Below are 8,320 nucleotides of genomic sequence, written 5' to 3' on the forward strand. Positions count from 1 at the left end.
TAGTTGGCCAATTAATTTCTTTCTATTTTTATGGTAGAGACGGGGTCTGGCTCTTGCTCAAGCTGGTTTTGAACTCCTGACCTCGAGCAATCCGCCCACCTCGGCCTCCCAGAGTGCTAGGATTACAGGCGTGAGCCACCATGCCCAGCCTACTGCTGAGTCTTGTCTCAACTACAACCTGACTCCCACTCTGGGCCACAGCAGTTCCCATCTGCTTGATTTTCCTTGTGTTTCATGTCTCCCTCCTCCCTGCCCCTGCTAATTGTTTTGTTTTGTTTTATCTTTTTTTTTTTTTGCCTATTTACTGTTTATTCTTTCTTTAATGAAGCTTTCCAAGATCACTCCCCCCCACACACACACCTAGGTGGACCAACGTTGATCTTCTGTGCCTTTAGAGACCCTGACGCTGTCCTTGATCATTACATTGACTGCATTATTTTAAAATTATATCTTGGCCAGGTGCAGTGGCTCATGCCTATAATCCCAGCACTTTTGGAGGATGGGGCAGCAGGATCACTTGAGTCCCAGAGTTTGAGACCAGCCTGGGCAACATAACAAGACTCCACCTCTACAAAAGAAATTTTTAAAAATTAGCTGGGTGTGGTGGTGCATGCCTGTAGTCCCAGCTACTTGGGAGGCTGAGGTAGGTGGACCGCTTGAACCCAGGAGTTTGAGGTTGCAGTGAGCTATGACTTCGTCATTGTACTATAGCCTGGGTGACAGAGAGAAACCCTGTCTCAAAAAAAATTAAAATAATAAAGTAAAATAAAATAATATCTTTACTGTGATTTCTCCAAGAAATAGTAAAATCCTTGAGAGCGGGAAAATGTGGCAGAATTGGTGCAGAATTCCCCATGTCTATGTACATAACAACCATGCATCAAATATTTGCTGAACCAAACACTGACCTGAGAGAAAGAGCTCTGTCTGGATTTAGGAGTCATTTGTTAGGTAGGACATTTTTAGTTGTTGGGCAAACACTCTGTGTCCCAATTATTCTTTCTACATGGAAATAGCATACTTTCCCCAAAAGGCATTTATGGAATAAGATGAAATGAAATGTGTACAAAGAAATAGCACAATAATGTTTTTAATGGAGCTATGTCAGAAATGGCTCAAAGTCCAGCCTTTAAAGTGTAGGTTATCTTTGACTATATGGCTCCTCTAATTATTTCTTATTTTTTACTGTTTTGGCATTAACATGCTCTGCAGACCCCAGCTAAGCTGTGGTGTTCAGAACACAGGTTATCTTTGGGGAATATTGACCCAGAGGAGTCATGAGGGAGCCTGTTGGATGTGGGGAGTGCCTTGTATCTTGATCTGCTTGGTGTTCACACGGGTGTACATACCTGCCAACATTCACGTGCTGTTACAAATTGAATTATGTCCCACAAGAAGATATGTTGAAGTCCTCATTTCTGGTACCTATGAATGTGACCTTATTTGGAAATAGGGTCTTTGTAATATAACCAAGTTACGATGAGGTTATTAGGGTGGCCCCTGATCCAATATGTCTGGTATCCTAATAAAAAGAGGAAAAGTTGGACAAAGATGCACAAACAGGAGAATACCATATGAAAACACTGGAGAAGAATGCCGTGTGATTAAAGAGGTAGAGATTAGAGGAATGCCAAAAAATTGCCAGTTACCACCAGCAGTAAGGAAGAGGCCAGGAAAGATTCTATCCAAGACTGCAGAGGGAGTACAGCTCTGCTCCTTGACTTTGGACTTCTAGCCTCCACAACTATGGTAGCATACATTTCTATTGTTTTAAGCCACCCAGTTTGTGGTGCTTTGTTATAGTAGCCCTAGCAAACGAATATAGATTTTGGTACTGAGACATGTAGTGTAACAAATACCTAAAATGTGGACATGGCTTTGGAATTGGGTACTGGATAGAGGCTGGAAGAATTTTCCGGAGATTGACAGTAAAAGCCTAGACTGCCTTGAGGAGATTGGTGGTAGAAATATGCATGTTAAAGGTGATTCTGGGCAGGGCTCAGAAAGAAGTGGGGAGAGCTATAGAGAAAGCTGTTACCATCTTAGAGGGTACATGTATCATCAAGGACAGAATATTGCTAGAAATATGGACATTAAAGGCCTCAGAAGTCCTCCTTGCTAACAGGTGTGGGTTTTTTGTTTTTTTTTTAAAAGGCCTCAGATGAAATGAGGAGTGTGTTGTTAGACAGTAGAGGAAAGGCCAACCGGGTTATAAAGTGGCAGAGAACTTGGTTGAATTATATTATAATGTTTTGTGCAAGTAGACTTATAAGCAAGGAACTTAGATATTTAGCTGAGATGATTTTCAAGAAAGCATGGAAGGCACAATCTGGTTTCTCTGTGCTGCTTAGAGTACAATGCAAGAGGAAAGAGATAAATCAAGAAATGAACTGTTAGGTGAAAAGGAACCAGCACTTGATGATTTGGAAAATTCTCAACCTGACCAGATGGCCTTCTCTGGAACAGGGCCAAGCATGTGTCTGGACAACCCTTTGCTAAAGAGATTAGGTGTGTGATTGATGACTCCTACCAACTATCTCAGCAGAAGCCAGGAGTGGAGATGCAGTTATCTAGGAAAGATCTGTGGAGGACCCTCTTGTCTCATGGCTTGGACCCCGGGATCATACCAGTGCAAATGCCGCCAGCCTGGACTGAAAGGAACGGAAGGAAGAAGAAATGAAGTAAGAATGAGTCTCCATGAGCAGAGTCACAAATGCAGGGTCAATAGGACCCCCGGGGGGTGGGGATGGGGCCAAGAGGGGGAGGCCAGGACCCCAGTGGGCCAAGAGGACAGAGCATGAAGCCACAAAGGATTATTTTCAGGCCTTGAGATCTAATGGAATTTTCCCTCCTGGGTTGTGAACTTGCTTTAGGCCAGTGACTTCATTATTCTTCCCAATTTTTTCCCTTCCACTAGCTCCCCATTTTAGAGCTAAGCGTGAACACGATGTTTTTGCCCTGGCTCTCTAAGCAGGTGATTCAGTTTGGGTGGAAAGATCAAGACCAGGGAGCGTGGCCGGGCTCTGCACCCCCCCATTAGCTTAGTGTATGTTGAGGTCTGTGTGCTCTGGGTGCATCAGCTCTCCTTTAGGCAGCACAGCCCCTAAGCAACGATCCTCTTCACAGAGGACTGATCCTCTTAGCAGGAGACTGTGCTCCCTGCAGAGGGTTTTCAGGGCTGCCTTGCAGACCACCCCCCCACCTACCTAAAATGGCCCATTTCCTTTGCCTTTGTGTGAGCATCCTTGTTTTCTGGGTGCTAAATCCCGAGGAGCCTGGCACCGTATCCTTAGATTCATTCATAGTGCTTTCTAGAAATTGTCCTCATGTGACTGGTTTGAGATGTTATGCTTCTTGGGGAAAGTTCCAGGCTATCCAGGATGGGTAGGCCGGCAGCTGGGCACCACAGGGAAGCTCTGAGGGAGAGGCACAAAAGTGGATCTTAGCTTGTGTGGTGTAGGTGTGTTGTGGGGATTGACCTAAAACACGAGAAGTGCACTTCACAGTTTCGCCAGCACCTGCCCCATCTCCCTCCTACACCTCGTTCCACATTCCCAGTTATGTTCCCTTTCAAAAGATGCAGAGGAAGGGAGGCATCTTACCACTAAGGAAACACTATGGAGGCTGGGCGCGGTGGCTCACGCTTGTAATCCTTGCACTCTGGGAGGCCAAGGCAAGTGGATCGCTCAAAGTCAGGAGTTCGAAACCAGCCTGAGCCAGAGCATGACCCCATCTCTACTATAAATAGAAATAGAAAGAAATTAATTGGCCAACTAATATATATAGAAAAAATTAGCCGGGCATGGTGGCACATGCCTGTAGTCCCAGCTACTTGGGAGGCTGAGGCAGGAGGATTGCTTGAGCCCAAGAGATTGAAGTTGCTGTGAGCTAGGCTGACGCCACGGCACTCACTCTAGCCTGGGCAAAAGAGTGAGACTCTGTCTCAAAAAAAAAAAAAAAAAAGAAAAGAAAAAGAAACACTATGGAGATCATTGAAGAGGTCGCTCCTCAGGTGATGTCACCCTGAGCCCTTCCAGGATGCCCTGGTTTCTTTAGAAAATCATTCTACCTCCTTGGCCTGGTGTGACCTGGGCTGCCCTCCGGCCTCACTCCTGGACACTTTCCCCATCATACCCTTCACTGCAGCCATCGCGGGATATTTTCAATTCCCTAAATGTGTCCCTTTCTCTACTCCCTGTGCAGGGAATGCCCTTCTTTCTGCTGTACCCCACTGGCCCTGTCCTCAGCCTGCTCATTTCAGGGTTCCTCTGGGCCCCCTTCCCTGCTGTGCAGACTCTATTCCAGTACACAATTAGCATTTTCCCTCTTATCTGACTTCTCTGCTACACGATATTTCCTTGGGCATCAGGGACTGGCTTTAATCTCTGTATTCGAGCACCTGGCAAAGTGAGTAGCACCTATTGGGTACTCAGAGGGTGGCAGAGTGTTAACTTTGAGACAGCTAGTCCCGTATTTTAGCTTTCTGTTTACTGAAAAATGCACAGACATGCATCCATCCTTTTTGTATGTTTAGTGTTATTGTTATGGCACAATATTACTTTCATGCACACACAGGGCATAAAAAATGTGCCATATATAAATTGTTACTTTCAGAAAAACCCAAAACTTTGTTTTACTCTCTGAATCATTAAAGGACTTTCTCAAATGTCCGGTTGTTTTGGCTTTCTGCTGGTATTTAAAAGTAGATTCTAAAAGACTCTGACTGAACAGTAAAAAATAAAATAAAAAAATAAATAACCAGACTAAAAAATCAGCAAAAGACCTGAATAGACATTTCTCCACGGAAGACACACAAATGACAGACAGGTTTATGATAAGATGTTCAACATCATTAATCATCAGGGAAATGCAAATCAAGACCACAATGAGATCAACTCGCACCTGTTAGGATAGTGTTATAAAAAAAAAAAATAAGTGTCTGCAAGGATATGGAGAAAAGGGTATCCTTGTACACTGTTGGTGGGAATGTAACTAACATGGGGCGTCTGATATGGGAAACAGTATGGAGTTTCCTCAAAAAATTAAAAATAGAACTAACGTGATCCAGCAATCCCACTTCTGGATATATATCTGAAAAAGTTGAAATCATTCCACCTCCTGGATCTTGCATTCCCATGTTCATTGCAGCATTCTTCACTATAGCCAAATGTCCATCAAGAGACAAATTGATGTTAAAATATGTAGTATATGCATACAACGGAACATTATTCAGCTTCAAAAAAGAAGTGAAGTCCCACCATTTGCAACAACATGGATGGACGTGGAAGACATTATACTAAGTGAAATAAGTGAGTCCCTAAAGGTCAAACATTGCATGATTCATTCCTCTTAGGTGAGGCACCTGAAATAGCCAAAGGTATCAAAGTGGACAATAAAATGGTGGTTACCAGGAGACGGGAGGAGAGTGATGTGGAGAGTTGTTTGATGGGTATAAAGTTGCAGTTGTACAAGACTGAGGAAGTTCCAGAGATCTGCTGTACAACACAGTGCCTACAATAAACAATAAATACTGTTAAGTTTAGGCTACAGCTGCCTCCTTACATATTTTAGTTGGACCTAAAGGTTTCTCTGAGCTGTAGCCTAACTAGATGTGCAAACAGACTGTAACCTCCTCTGGTAATGAGCAGCCAAGCCTCAGCCAATCAAAACAGCTGAGTTTCTGCCAATCACAGGCAGCCAGCTGTTTAAACCGTATTCAAACACGGTGAATCAAACACCCAGCTGTCACCAATCCGGCTGTTTCTGCACCTCACTTCCGTTTTCTGTATGTCACTTTCCTATTTCTGTCCACAAATCCTCTTGACCACGTGGCAGCGCTGGAGTCCCCCTGAACCTGTTCTGGTTTTGGGGGCTGCTGGATTCTCGAATCATTCTTTGCTCAATTAAACTCTGGTAAATTTAATTTGTCTAAAGCGTTTCTTTTAACAGCACATATGGGCAAGCGCATCAAATTGTATACATTATGTGCAATTTTGTGTATACCAATTATACCTCAATGAAACTGAAAAGTAAAATAAATATTAAAAAATACAAAGCTCTGAGTGCATGGATGAGGCTTATCCGCGACCCTGCAGGGTGACATGGCTGTGCTGTCTTCCTGGAGAAGACCCAGCTGTGACAATTTGTCTTGGTTTAAGTTCCCTTGAAGCAGACCCAGAGTCAAGGAGCCCAGTTCAGGTAACTTATTTCAAAGGTGATCTCAGGACACCCTGGTGAGGGGTGGAGAAGTGAGACTGGGGAGAGGAAGAAAGAGCGAGAGTGGGCAGTGGAAATCCTGTGCTGCGTGGAGCCCTGGAAGTGGGAGAGTGAGGGAGCCAGGCCCTTCACGTCACCTCAAAGTGGCTCTGAACTCTGGCACTTCCGGCTGTGCCTGTCTGCAGGCTGAGAGGAGCCTCAAGAAGAAAGTTGCAGGAGTTTGCAGGAAGCTGTCCCCACGTGCAGGAGGGAAGGCTGCAGGGACACGGGCAGGGGTCTGACAGCGTCTGCTTGGGTATTGTTTGGCAGGCTGGTCCGCTTCTCTTGAAGTGAATGTTCCAATGTCCTACCTGGAGGTTAGGGGACCAGTTGCCAGCATTCTGGGATGGGAGTGAGAGTAAGGGCTGAGGTCTCACTATCTAATGTTAGTATCTTCTGTATATGTGTGAATTAAAAAAAAATTCACACATATACAGAAGATACTAATTTTAATATTATGTGTTATTTAATCTAATAGATTAAAAATACCATTTTAACAAATAATCAATATTTTAAAAAATTTCAGCCTATTTTACATTATTTTCACTGTACTAAGTCATCAGAATTGGGTGTGTATTTTACACTTACGGTGTATTTTACAGTTACTTGCTATAAGTGTGAAATACACGCTTCAATTCAGGATAGACACATTTCAAGTGCTCAAAAACCACATGTACGTAGCGGCTACCACATTTCGCACGTAGTTCCAGTCCTGAACAAAGGTGAGGGAGGGACAGGTCTTCTGCCACAAGGCCAGAAAGGAGCAGGGAGTCTAACTGCTTCTTGAAAAGACTTTTGACCAATCCACCTGTGCTCTCATTCACCCCCATTTTAGAGATACCTGGTGACACCAATTCGTGAGCACGTCTATGGTTACGTGGTGCAGATTGGATGGGTGACTCACTTTCCCCCACTGCCAGCTTAGGTTTTCGCCACACTGAGTCAGCTAGGGGCAGTTCACACTCATCCGTAGGCTTTCTATCTTTCAATTTTTCCCTGCTGTTTTCTCTACTCCAAGTCTCTTTGTCTTTATGGGTTTGTGTCTGTGTAAAAAAAATTATCCACTGTCATTTTAGTGGGGTTTTTGGAAAAGAACTAAGATAAACATTTATGTTTAAGCTACCATCTTTAACAAATAATCAATAAGTTTTCCATATCATTGGGATGTGAGATTTTTTTTTTTTTTTGGACTACAGATTTTTATTGTGTGTCGGGTGTTTTGGTTTTAACCATCTGACAGCCCTATGTATGCAATACCTGTCTGCAAAAGGAATGGAGAGCTATCCAGGAGAGTAAGTTAGTCTTCAAATGTCATCCTGGTTGAAACCAATGCCACATAGTGACATCCTCTGGCTCACCCTCAGGGAGCCTGGACACCCAGGCACGATCCCCACTCAGCCCTCGCAGTTATCACTGAGCTGAAGAAGCCCACAGAAATGCTTGAGAATTTGCTAAGGTTCTTAGCAGCAAACCAAATAAAAGAGGGAGGGTGAGTCAACTGTTCCACCTGCCTGCAACCTCATTGCCCAACTGTCTGCTAGCACTGACCACTTCCTTGTAATGTACACGCTCTTTCTCTAGCATGGGGACTTAGCTTAACCCTACCTCCCACATTTAGCCTCATTTCTTCTTTTAAAAGGTGCGCAAATCCTTTTTGTGCTTTTTTAGGGAATCTTTTAAAAATGAACCCTAGGCCCCTTAGAACACAGAACAATGTTCGAGTCCAGTCTTTATGCATGATCTATGTAGGCCTGGTGGCTTCAGGTGCTTTTTTGGGTTTGGTTTTGTCCTTACTAATTCATTATCCAAGGATAAAAGAAAAGCAATGTAAGTATGTATTAGGGTCTCTTATAAAAAATGCCAAAGATGAGATTTTCTTCATAATATGCAGAAAAACATCTTAAATTCATTCCTTTTGTATAAATGGAAGCCTTGGGTGGGAATCAAGGAATTTTTAGACTCAGAGATCCCATTTAGTTGGCTTCTTTTGTTGAAGTAGGAGATGGTTCAACTGGACACGACATGTTTCTGGACAGTAGACAGTAAAGAAAAGGGAAGTTTCCTA

This window comes from Microcebus murinus, chromosome 12 (assembly GCF_040939455.1).
Source record: "Microcebus murinus isolate Inina chromosome 12, M.murinus_Inina_mat1.0, whole genome shotgun sequence".
NCBI lineage: Eukaryota > Metazoa > Chordata > Mammalia > Primates > Cheirogaleidae > Microcebus > Microcebus murinus.